At 40.1% G+C, this 13,880-nt stretch overlaps 1 protein-coding gene and 1 long non-coding RNA gene across 2 annotated transcripts in view; one reads left to right on the top strand and one right to left on the bottom strand.

Annotated features, from left to right (window-relative positions):
- The window catches only part of LOC130539368 (uncharacterized), a 123,613-nt gene that overhangs the window by 51,074 nt on the left and 58,659 nt on the right, over positions 1-13,880 (top strand). The window lies entirely within an intron of this gene.
- Positions 10,850-12,918, bottom strand: LOC130539390 (uncharacterized). The gene is made up of 5 exons (XR_008954109.1): positions 12,523-12,918; positions 12,102-12,415; positions 11,857-12,019; positions 11,470-11,591; positions 10,850-11,308 (listed from the first exon to the last, which is right to left on the bottom strand). It is a non-coding gene; the product is annotated as an uncharacterized LOC130539390 (long non-coding RNA).

Genomic DNA, 13,880 nt, shown 5'->3' with positions numbered 1-13,880 from the left:
CTTTGATGAGTCGTTCATTGCAGTTCTCAAATATAATTGAAGGTGGCATATCCGTTTATAAAAATCTTCTTGCCCAGAAAAAGAAAGAGCGCCAACAACTACCTATAACAATGTTCTTCTCTCGGAGAAAGACTCCTGCGCCTTCCGTAGAAACAGACGCTCCAGCGGAGCGGAGTCAGGACGCAGAGGCACAGCTGGGACCGTGAAATACGCGAGTGACAATGTTTCCAATCTTGTACAGTATTACTATATTAAAATTATTGTTTTAAACAAAGTTTGGTCTTTAAAACAGGTTTTGATGTTTGGTTTCATTCTACTGTTCAGTATTGCATTGTAAAATAATTTAAAAAAATAAAGTTGCTACTTCGCAGATTTCACTTTTCGCGTGTTACTTTTGGAACGTAACTCCCGCGATAAACGAGGGATCACTGTATCCAGTATAATACCATTTTAACCATTTTGCACAAACCTGAATATTATATATTTCTGATATGTATATTCTTCAGGTAAACTCCTCTCTGTACTATGTACAAGTATACAGTCTAATTATTTAGGGTTTTAAAAAAATGTATAATTTCTATTGTTTTTTTGCAGTATATATTTATTACTTATTTTTATATATTTGCATTCCTGTCATTTCCTCTGTGTGTTTTTGCTGCTGTTGCACCATAAATTTCCCAGTTGACAAAGAAAACTACCTTGGATAACTATGACCTGGATGATTGAGAATCTACACAGACATCTTGCATCACAATTTTGGAAAGATACCCTTTGTTTGGTGCGAGAGAAAAAACAGCTAAGAAGTTAGCGGATTTTAAAAACCACCTATGCTGCAGCAGAAGATTACTCCCACCTGTCTACGCATCGGATCAACAGTAAAAGAACACAGAGCCCAGGTAATTCTTCACACCACGGAATAACGGTTACTAAATTAAAGGATCAGACAATCCATTTTACCATAAACGCCCTGGAAGCTAAGTTAGATGAAAGAAGGGAGGAACTATACCTACTGCTCCCCTCTGAAATGATGGAAGAAGTAGCCAAATTTGTTTCCAGGACTCAGGCCACCCATCACACCAGGACCAAGGGACATCAGACACGAAAATTCACCACCCTACTGGGAAAGCACAACCCCAACGGAGCCAACCCCTTCTCCATGACAGAAAAAACAGGACACATCCTTGTCTGATGCACAACGGGAGAAATGGGTAAAAAACTTATCAGACAGGGAGCTTACACAAACCGAAGAGGAAGTGCTTGCCAAAGGTCTGAATTTTTCAGTCACCCCTGAAGAGGTACCAATTGTCGAACTCATCATAGCCACTGAGACAGCCATCAGAAACAATAAACTCCCGGAAGCAGAAGCAGAACAGATTAGGCTAAAGGTAACGGCTGCTAGTGCAAAAACTCTAACCTCCAATATCACAAACGAGGAAAAAAGAGCCCTTGCATCCTTAGCCAAGGACAAGGACATCACCATCTTATCAGCCGACAAAGGTAGGTTCACGGTCCTACTCAATACCACTGACTATGACACCAAAATAATCAATCTCCTGACAGACACCAATACATATGAGAAACTCAAGTGAGACCCTACCAGCTCATACAAGAAGGTGGTAGATTTACTACAGAAAAGTGGAAAAGGAGCAAGCCATCGACAGACCATAATACTACCATCTATATTCAGGAGAAGCCATCCCTTGCATTTATCGATTATCCAAGATCAACAAACAAGGAACCCCTCTCAGACCAATAGTAAGTAGCATAAATTTTGTAAATATAACATTTCAAAATACTTGGCCTCCATCTTGTCTCCCATGGTTGGCAACACCCCACACCACATCAAAAACTCCCAAGACTTTGCTAAAAAGGTCAGTGGTCTCAAACTACATCCAGAAGAGACCAAGGTACCCTACGATATCACATAACTCTCCACGTGCATCCATACCACCAGGGCAATAGACACCATCCACAAGCACCTTCTATTGGACAAGAATCTTCCAGAAAGAACAGCCTTAACACCGGCCCAAATTTGCACCAGTATAGAGAAGGCTTCTACAGGCAGAAATATGGCTGTGCCATGGGTTCACCAGTATCCCCCCAGTTGACAATCTATACATGGAGAAGTGGGAATATCAGGCCCTGACATCCTTCACAGGAACTGCACCAAGCCACTGGTTCAGATATGTGGATGACACCTCGGTCAAAATTCGAACACAAGAATTTGAAGCGTTCTCGAATCGCCTCAACAAAACAGATGAGCATGGCTCTTCAGCTCAGATTTTTAACTTTCCATATTTTTAAAATATGATTTAAAAATTTATATTGTTTAAAAACTGGCACAATATTATGTTCCAATAATAATTTATTTGTTCATGAATTATTTTAATTTGAAAAAATCTGGAAAGTCAAACATATTATCAATTAAAATATAATTGTTCAAAGATGCCGTTGTCCTGACTCACATTACTGCTACATTTATTTCAGGGAAAGTTTATTTTATCAGTGTATTGAAACATATAACATATTCAATACATTTATCCAGACACCCAAAATCCCTGAAAATGTATATTTTAAGTTCAAAAGAGCAAAATGCCGAAAGAAGGACCTGTACTGTGGATTACTTTCAGTCATTAACCAAGATGATCTGGTAGATGGCACAACATGCTGCAGATGTGCTCACACCGTCTTGATATCTGCTTAATCACACAATGTGCATAAAAATAAAGGGTACAAAGTTCTTCATAAAACTCCTTGTATGGTAACAAAGTTGGTTCTAGAGTATTATGAAGGAAGGTGATGGAAAATGTGAGGGGTCTGAAAATAAAAATGCTTGAATGAGTCAGAAAAACTTGACTGTGATGACCGATAACAAGCATAGTCATATCTGATACCCAACCACAAGGAAGTTCCACTACCTGGAACTGGTCTGCATTCTTACTGGGACTTTAGAGGTTAGTCTGCCCTGAGATGCCCTACACGGCAATGCCAGACATCTTTTTTTCTGCTTGAGTTTATTCATTTCTTCATTCACTTTTGGTTTGTTCAGTTAGCAAGAATCTTATGGCAACAGCTGAATGTCTTCAATAATCACTTGTTTGTTAGAGTGTACACTAATAATGACAGAAAGTCACGTGACAATGACCATGATGGCAGCCTAGTGGGAGTGCACAAAAAAATGAGTATTTGCGACTGATGTCTAAAGTACAACCTTGGCAGCGACATGTCTAATCCCCCGCCAGCCATGCAGTGTGAGATTTTTTACCCACGCCTGCAAAACAGCTATGAAAACAACATCGCCGATGATAGCCAGCGACATGGACGCTAGCCGCACAGCTAATTTAGCCAAAGTTCTGAGTGAGCTTAAGTCACTCCGGTCAGACTTTAGAACAAAGCTGGACAACATAGACACTCGTCTGACTGGAATGGCGAACTGCATGGAATCCAAAATGACACAAATGCAACGAGATGTCACCTCAAATGAGGTGCAGATAGACAAAGGTGAACGCTGCATCGTGGAGGTTGAGGGATCACTCGAAAAAGCGCAAGCTGCACTTGACACGACCATCACGCTTGTTACTTTCCTCGAATCCTAATCAGAGGATCTGGAAAACCAACGGAAAAACTTCCGGCTGCTTGGTGTACGGGAAGGAGCTGAGGACCAACAGTCGTTTTTCGATTTCATCAATGACAGGCTACCGAGATCATGTCATTCTTTTTAGAAAAGGTGCACCGTACACTAGTAACCGGGAACCCCAACTGGGGCAGAACGATTCTCATTCGCTTCCTTGAGTTTCAGGAGAAATCATGGCGACAAGAGATCACATACGATGGGCCAAGATAATATTTGTCCAAGATCTCTCTGCGGAAACTGTTCGGATCCGTCAGGGATTTAACTTGTTGACATGAAGGCCTTCCGTGGATTCCATCACAATCCTTGCAAACTCAGAATACTGCATGGGGACAAGATTTACCTCTTTCCCACACCTCAGGATGCTGAAGAGTTCTACAAGAGCATTTAACATCCGGAGTAATCTTCTCAGGTATGTGCGAATAAGTGACTCAAATAAAGCGCTGCTGAAATCCACAGCTGATGGACACAACGGATTCGGTGCTGATGTCAACTGGAAATTTGGAGGTTTAATATGAAAGAGCATTAATATTTTTTGTAGTAAGCCTTTACTGAAGCAGCCTGTGACATGTCTGGATTTGTGTTCATGTACAAATGTGCATAGTATGCCAGTGTTTTTATTTGAGTTGAGACAGTCACAATTTAATTTAATTACCTCTATATGTGTGGGAGTGCTATATATTCAGCCTCCCGTAGTTTGCGTATGAACAGCAGATATTGGCAAAATGAATGCGGGTGAAGGCCATTATCGTAATATATATAACACATTAGACAATATTACATTATGTTCTATATAAAAATTGCTTTGATATTTCAAGTGCACAGTGGGGGAGCACAGATGGTGCTGTTTTGGGTTCTTTTTTTTTTTTTTCAACCAAAAGTATAGTACATATTTGAGAAAACAATGGCAAGCCATTTTCCATATGACTGCAAACAACAAGCCCAGCTCTGTATTCCAATTCTATAATACCATTTTAACCATTTTGCACAAACCTGAATATTATATATTTCTGATACTGTATGTATATTCTTCAGGTAAACTCCTCTCTGTACTATGTACAAGTATACAGTCTTAATTATTTAGGATTTTAAAAAAATGTATAATTTCTATTGTTTTTTTGCAGTATATATTTATTATTTATTTTTATATCTTTGCATTCCTGTCATTTCCTCTGTGTGTTTTTGCTGCTGTTGCACCATAAATTTCCCCAATGTGGGACTAATAATGGAAACCTTGAATCTTCTATGCCACTAACTTTAACCCAAGTAGTTGAGAAAACGTCTTTTGACATGATTATTTCAAGCATTTGATGAGAATGTGTTCACATTCTCATCTCTGAGGGAAAAAAATTTGATTGTTCCATATTCATTTTGTTGGTGTTTGAAGGTTTCCCAATGACATGAAATTGTCATCTGATCTAGCAAGTGATTTGGTATGTTTTGGCTTCGAATCTCATGGACCACATGTGCAATAGTTTTCTGTGTGGATACAAGTATTTAAATAATTTGTGGTGTTCAGCAATCCAAATGCTTCAAAAAAGTTGTCATACCTTGAGTGAATGATGGCGAAAAAACAATGTTCATTATTTGAAGTAACAGCAGACCCAAATTACAGTTGTTTTCTTTACAAATTATGTAACCAAACAACAGTGGGATGTTTTTTACAAGACACATTGTCTGAATAGAATTAAAGCCAATGCTATTGTTTGCACTGTCCAAAATTATTTTTGTGGGATGTTTTTTTCATTGTAAAAATCCATAATCAAATCCATAAATCCGTGAAAGTAAGTCTTGTTCTGAAATAAAGTTTTGTGTAAGATCTCCAAAAAGCAGTTTCAGCTCATAACAAAACACTCCCTCAAGAAGATCATGCATAATATCAAATGAAAAGTTATCACAAACGTGGAACTACTGCAATGAATTAAGTGTCAAATTATGTTTCAAACCATACAGTGACTTCTGTTTGGGGTTTTCCTGGAGAGACCAGCATTGCACTTCAAACATCTATCTTCTGCGTAGTATGACCTTAGGATCATCCTCACTGTATACTGTTTGACAATCACTCTTCTCAATCAAAGGTGATGCAAATGGTGACTACTAAATCAATCAATGTCAATATTTATTTATATAACGTCTTTTACAATCAAAATTGTTTCTTGGTGCTTTACAGAATCCCAGGGTCTGACCCCAAACAAGCAACAGTGGCAAGGAAAAACACCCCTTTAATAGGACGAAACCTTGACCAGGACCAGGCTCATGGAGGGGGACCCTCCTGCTGATGGCCAGCTGGATAGAGAGAGGAGAAGGGGGGAGGACAGGTAGAGGAGAGGAGAGGTAGAGGAGAGAATAGGAATAGATCATAGAAAATACATACAGAAATGACTCATTAAAACCAAGAATTGTGTGCATTCAAAGATTATCCCCTGTAACCTGTGCTTGTACCATACACTGCTGCAACAGAAAATGGAAGACATAGCCCTTTGCTTTCCAATTTTTTCCAAATCATTTATCAGAGGTGCATGGTGAATTTCTTCTGGTGATAGTCAAGAGTTGCTAATGAGAATGGAATCTTCGTAGACACCGACTTGGTTATGATAGATGTTTATTGGAGAGAACAGTCAGGTATCAATCGGACACTGCAGCTTGCCCGAGGGAGGTTTCATGGTGCCGTTGGTGAAGAACTCCGAAGTGCTTACATCAATAGCTCCTTTTTATAAAGTCAAGTAAACACATTCTTCTCTGATGACCTCATGATACACAATATAGCAAACCTAATGGCATAGAGTTCAGTTAGTACCAAAAATGGGAGTAGTAGAAAGGCTTCATTCAAGATTACTTTATTCATCCCCGGAGGGAAATTGAATTCATGATACACATCCTCATATGAAGAACAAGTTGGAGCCGACGGGTTCCAGCATCACTTCTTTGCAGCTTTTCTTAGCAATAGCAAGACTTCCATTGAAAGAAAAGCAGAAGTCACAGGGCACATGTGGAACATATCCTAATATGGCACCAGGCTGGCTGAGAAACACATTGTGGCCTTACAGAAGTAAAGGCATGCACAGAATAGATACACAGGCTTCAGATACTACAGGTGCCAGTATAACATCAAAACCATACTTTTGCATGTCCTGCGTATGAAAAAGTGACACCAGATGTATGTTCATCAAAGCTGAATTGAATTTCTTAAAACAAAATAAAGAAAATAATAACTTCCATCAAAGAAGTCACAGTACCGTAACTTCCGGACTATAAGCCGCTACTTTTTTTCTACACTTTAAACACTGCGGCTTATTTATGTTTTTTTTTCGTGGCACACTATCACAACTACTGTATTTTCTGGACTATATGTCGCTCTGGAGTTTCAGTCGCACTAGCCAAAAAATGCATAATAAAGAAGAAAAATAGATATACAAGTTGCACTGAACTATAAGTCGCATTTTGGGGGAAAATTTATTTGATATAATCCGAGACCAAGAACATACATTTAATCTTGAAAGGCAATTTAAAATAATAAAGGATTAGCAATAGGGTTACGGTATGCTAATGTAACAAATTCAGATAACTATAGCATAAAGAACATCCGAGCATGTTTACCAAACAATGAAGTCTAACTCCATAGACAAGCACCGCTTCTCCTTCTGTGTCGCTAAAGGAACTCGTTCCTCAGGTACACATGCCTAGAGCGCCTCTTGTGGTTGTCAGTGTGAAAATAACGAACATGTGAAATTCTGTAATAATGTATTTATTTAACATATAAGTTGCTCCGGAGTACAAGTCGCACCCCCTGACAAACTATGAAAAAAGTGAGACTTATAGTCCGGAAAATACAGTATTGTGAATCAGTCATTTTTACTAACCCTCATCAACGTGGAAAATACTAGAAGAAAAGCATATGATGCGACTTTTAAGTTAAAAGTGATCACTCTGGCGGTTGAAGAAGAAAATCGAGCTGACGCACGTAATCTTATCATACATTACGGTAATCAATGGCGAGAAGGTGGAGATGCCAGCATAAAGAACTGAACCAAAGCAAAAAGACGACAAAAGCTTTTAGATGTAAACATCGCAGGTGGCCCGAGCGTGAAAATGTTCTAGAAGACTGGGTCAACACACAGAGAGCAGGCGGCCGCGGTGTTTCCGCTGAACAAATCAGACGGAAGGCAAAAGCAATCGCCACCGCGATGAAAATAGATGAAAAAGATTTTAGAGGTGGGCCATCATGGAATTTTAGATTGTTCATTGTTTGAGTAAAAAAGCATAAACAACATAATTTGTGTGTAGCTGATACAAACATATATTTCAAGATAGCTGCATTACAGACACCGTTAGAAAAAAAAAAAACATTTACCGGTAGAATATATTTGTTTATGTTGCTAAGTGCATTAAATTAAAAGAAAAGTTAAAAAATCCTGACGTGATAAAAATTGGATTTAAGGTCTCTATATAAACATACAAGTAAAAAGAGTGGCTGTTGTTTCTTACCTGACTGTTTGTCACTCATCAGTGACTCGTCTCTTACGGTAATAAAAACATATACCAGTACTGAATGTTTTCGATCTAATTTTTCATATTACTACGTGGGATACCTGCGGCTTAAAATCCAGAGCGGCTTGTATAAGTACAAAATAGATTTTCTTTCTAAAATTAGATTATGCGGCTTTTAATCAGGTGCGCTCTGTAGTCCGAAAATTACGGTGAGTATCAGGCTCTAAGTGACCCTCTTTAAAAATTTTAAAATTTCTCAATTTCTGCACATGAACTTCAATATTTCTAAAATTGGAACATATGAAAGTATCCTTCACAGGCACTTGATTATAAATTCCGGTTCTCTGATTTCTCCTGTTATTGTATCTCACTCCCAGTTGTATTTCTATTGGCTCTACAATTCCCCATTTTTTGTTAAAGAATTTATTTAGTTTCCATTGAGTGTTCAAATGTGTGAATGGGTTTTAAAATTCTTCACAGATTTGTTAGGATCATCCAATGGTAAAGCAGCAATAGCAGCATCCTTAGCCTGTGAGTGAAGTTCACTTGTTAGTTCCTCCAAATCTCCTACAATTGAGGATACTAAACTGACGGAAATCCCACTCCCCTATAATTTGGCCACGGAGGATGCACACATTTCTTTGGTTGAATCTTGAGTTAGTTGAGAAATGCTCTCAAAAAATGATGGCAGAGCTACAGTACATTGACCAGGGGAATTAACCTGCTCCTCCACATCATGAGATGAGGATGCTACTGGCTCATTGTTAGCTGTTGAAGTTTGAGTTCAGTTCGCTCCGCATTGCCATGAACACAATTAAGATGCTTTCGAAAACCTGAATATGTTGAAAAGTGATGCCTACAGCCTTGCTGAGAACAAAACAATTTGAACTTGGGTCCAGAATAGTACCCATGTTCAGTTCTTAAATGTGAAATCAACTGCTGACTGCTGTGAAGAACTTTCTGACAAGAAACATGTCAGCATTTAGCTTCTTACCCACTGATCGAGTGTGAGAAGTCTACTGCCTGATTAAGTAGTCTGGCTCTCAGTTCTTTCAGTCTTGGTGATGCCTTCATTTTTCCCACATTAATGTTATACACCATTGTCTACAGGAATGTGTAAAAGTTGACAAGTGCATCACCATAAGACAAGTTAAACACAAAATGTGCTTTGAAAATCAAATCAAATCAATCTTTATTTATATAGCGTTTTTACAATCAAAATTGTTTCAAGGCGCTTTCCAGAATCCCAGGGCCTGACCCCAGACAAGCAACAGTGGCAAGGAAAAACTCCCCTTTAACAGGAAGAAACCTTGAGCAGGACCAGGCTCATGTAGGGGGACCCTCCTGCTGATGGCCGGCTGGGTAAAGAGAGAGGAGAAGGGGGAGGAAAGGTAGAGGATAGGATAGGTAGGAGAGGAGAGGAGAGGAGAGGAGAGGGGTAGAGGAGAGGAGAAGTAGAGTGAAGGGGAGGTAGAGGAGAGGAGAAGGAGCAGGAGGAGGAGGGGAAAGAGGAGAGGAAGGGAGAGGAGAGGAGAGGAAAAGGAGAAGGAGGGGGAGGAGAGGAGAGGAGAGGAGAGGAAAGGAGAGGAGAGGAGAGGAGAGGAGAGGAGAGGAGAGGAGAGGAGAGGAGAGGCACAGAGCACAGAAACACACACAAAAAATATGATATACAATCACTTCAGCGGGGCCGGAGGTCATTATGCAGCTCCGAGGGCGGCGATACCTGTAAATAAATAGGGGGGGGAAGCAGAAAAACTACACAAGAATCAGCATAACTAGTCTGCTTGATGAGGAGAGGAAAGGAGAGGAGAGGAGAGGAAACCATGACCCAGTGGAGTGACAGAGGCCTGTCAGGTGATCATGTTTCCGGACCCCGGCAGCCTTGGCCTATAACAGCATAACTAAGATGTGACCTAACGATTAGACGACCCCCTAAGTATGATAATTTGTCTGTCTATGATAGTAACTGGAACTACTGAATTAGTAACAATAAGCTTTTTCAAAGAGGTAGGTTTTGAGTCTGATCTTAAAAGTAGCGATGGAGTCAGCCTCCCGTACCTGGACAGGGAGCTGGTTCCATAGCAGGGGGGCCTGGTAGCTAAATGCTCGGCCCCCCATTCTACTCCTAGAAACTCTGGGAACCACAAGTAGACCAGCATTCTGAGAGCGGAGTGGTCTATTGGGCTGATAAGGTATCACTAGCTCCTCCAGGTAGGATGGAACTAGGCCTCTGAGGACCTTGTAGGTCAAAAGAAGGGTTTTAAAAATTATTCTAAATTTAACGGGCAACCAATGAAGTGACGCCAGTACAGGAGTTATGTGATCTCTTTTGTCAATACCTGTCAGAACTCTGGCTGCAGCATTTTGGATCAACTGGAGACTTCTTAAAGAGTTGTTTGGACACCCTGATAATAAAGAGTTACAGTAGTCCAGCCTGGAAGTAACAAATGCATGGACTAACTTTTCAGCATCATGTCAGCAGCTTCCTGATCTTTGTGATGTTCCTCAAGTGAAAAAAGGCACTTCTAGAGACTAATTTAATGTGTGAGTTGAAGGAGAGATTTTGATCAAAAGTTACTCCTAGATTCCTCACAGAGAGACTAGATGTTAATGAGATACCATCTAGAGTGATCATGTGATCTAATCTATCCCAGAGAGGTTCACGACCAAACACTATGACCTCAGTTTTTCCTGGGTTAAGGAGGAGGAAATTTGAAGACATCCAGGACTTTACGTCTTTAAGACAGGTCTGGAGCTTCACTAACTTCTCTGTCTCCTCTGGTTTCATGGATAAATAGAGCTGAGTGTCATCAGCATAACAATGAAAATGTATCCCATGCTGCCGAATAATGTTCCCTAAGGGAAGCATGTACAATGTGAAGAGGATTGGTCCGAGTACAGAACCTTGAGGAACTCCATGGCTAACCCTACTGTATGAGGAGGGAACACCATGGACATAAGCAAACTGGTATCTATCAGATAAGTATGATCTAAACCAGTCTAGTGCTGTCCCTTTAATGGGAAAAGTTCATCACATGCCCCAATGGAGTCCTTGGCTTGGCTTGGAATGAGATGCTTATCCATGGCGATGTAGAAATGGTCAATCTTGTTCCTCTGATGCCCAACAGCAAGAAGGTATGGCTGCCGACCCTGTTGGTTGCTAAGATGCTCCTCCAAACTGCAGCATGACTATGGTTGACATTAAGAAACCTTACATTAAATTCAAGAATGAGCTGTCACAAAAAAAAAAAGCCCATTCAGAGTAAGGTTAATTTTCCATCCAAGCAAATTTTAATCAACCTTGTGTGGTTAAGAGGTTAATGTGGAAAATTCTGAACTTATACAATTACCTTATGAAAGACTACCAGTCCCTCAATTGCATCACATGCACTGATTTTGGGAGACGCCTTTCCCCGAGGTGGTGGTGGGAGATGCATTAACAAAAACAGAGTGGCCATTTCTGGGTCGTAGGCTGAGGGCAAAGAGTTTGAAAGATTAACTGAAAAATTCATTCCAAGTTTGAAAGACAACGGGTGCATTACGTAATAATTTTCTATTACTGTTCACATTCCAAAACTCTTTCATGTACCAAAGTTGCTTTCATTTCCTAATTTTAATCAATCATAAAAGTAATAATTTGCACCCAACTGCAATTACAACAAATGCTTTAGCACACACGCACACACACACACACACACACACACACACACACACACACACACACACACACAACTTACTCGTTGCATCAATCAAGCTGACTTTCTGAAGTACCTTCTACTGTCTGCCATAAGCGACACAACTCTGGTGTTGAAGTGAGACTTTTGGCCTGAAGGACACATCCCACTTTTGAAGCAGTCTGGATGACGTCTCACTGTCAAACAGGAGTGTGTCTTAATCAACCTGTATGAAATAAAATGAAATTACAAATACAGGAAATGCTTGTAATTGTCAAGCCACTCTTAACATACGATTCCAAACTTACCGATCCTTCTATTCCAAGAATCTGAGAAGATGGAGAGGATATCGCCACTTCTGTCAGGATCATGTCCCCCTCACCTTCTGAAAAATCAAGAGCCTGTCTGTGGTGTGGTTCAGCAAAGACCTGGCTTCTCATTAAGTATCCCCATCAAGCTAATTTTCAACAATAACAGTCCTTTTTTTAATTGTGGATCCCCGGAACAAAGGTCAGTGGGGCTTTTTGGTGGCAGTGCAGATTCTCGACGGATCTTCCTTTGGACCATTTTCAGACGCCAAGCAATGTACCCTGTGTTGCTTTTTGCCATCATAGAAGTGTTGCTGAAATAAAAATGAACATACATTCAGACTTTATTTTCATAATGTAAATGTCAATGACATACAGATGGTAGCAGATCATGAGAGCAGTGCAAACAATAATGACTTACATAGCCTTTGTCCGAATATGGATCCTTGAGGGTTGGGAACAGGATCACTATCCCAAGACCACAGTCTACTATGACTGATTTTGAGGGCAGGTGCCTGAGAGGGGATACATAAAATATCTATGAAATGGTCATGTGGTTAGCCACAAATTATTGTAATAGCAGTCTTGCTATATGAAAAACACTTACACATGATTATCAATCATGTTTGCCACCAGTATGTTGACCATTTTTCTTCTTGCAGCATCTGATGGGGTTTCTGTTGTGTGGTACTCCTGTAGGAATTCTTCACCTCCTGACTTGCTTCTAAGCACAGATTCAGCGAACTAACAGAAAATGAAACACAAGGTGGCACATGAGGATAACCAACACTCTGAAAGTGTGAATAAACTTATGATGTACAAGCATTATAACTATCTTAGTCTCTTGCAAGGGATTTTGTCCATAATTATAATTGATGTACCCGAGCTAAAGCTAGAGTCAGACACTTCAGATGCAGGAGAAAATGAGCTATCTGAAAATTAAAAAAAAGTGAAAATGTAACTGTAAATTATTGGACTTGCTTTATTTTTTTCTCACCATCATTTGAAAAAGCAGCACTGCATTGCCTGGCCCAATGAGGTTGCAGAATACATCTGCATCAACCTCTGTCCCTGTTGCATCCTTGTAAACCACTTGTGCATCAGGTGGCAGGCAAAACCTCTTGATAACAGGAAAAGACAGTCGTAATCTTGTCTTTATAAAAGACTGCTATTACAATAATTGGATTTATGCATATAAAAAAGCGGTTAAATCATATGAAGAATTAACAAAACAAAATCAAGCAAGTAATCTATTTCAAAACATGTTTCTTAATACAGACTTCAAAATTTCACCTCACCTTTTCCATGGAATTGCATCAATCTATTTATCAAATCAATCTTTATTTATATAGCGTCTTTTACAATCAAAATTGTTTCAAGGTGCTTTCTAGAATCCCAGGGCCTAACCCCAGACAAGCAACCGTGGCAAGGAAAAACTCCCCTTTAACAGGAAAAAACCTTGAGCAGGACCAGGCTCATGTAGAGGGACCCTCCTGCTGATGGCTGGCTAGAGAGAGAGGAGGGGGGGGGGGGGGGGCAGGTAGAGGATAGAATGGAGAGGAGAGGAGAGGAGAGGAGAGGAGAGGAGAGGAGAGAGGAGAGGAGAGGAGAGGAGAGGAGAGGACGGGCACAGAGCACAGAAACACATACAGTAAAATGTTGGTCCAGGTGAAGTTCAAAGAGCAGAAGAAGTACGTGAAATTGGAAGAACTTAAAGGACAGTTTGACTTCATGCTTCTGTCACCCCACTGTGTCATGGCTGACTCTCCTCTCCTCTCC

Source organism: Takifugu flavidus, chromosome 15 (assembly GCF_003711565.1).
Source record: "Takifugu flavidus isolate HTHZ2018 chromosome 15, ASM371156v2, whole genome shotgun sequence".
Taxonomy (NCBI): domain Eukaryota; kingdom Metazoa; phylum Chordata; class Actinopteri; order Tetraodontiformes; family Tetraodontidae; genus Takifugu; species Takifugu flavidus.
Note: the sequence above shows the minus strand (reverse complement) of the source record. Positions and strands in the feature narration are given on the sequence as shown.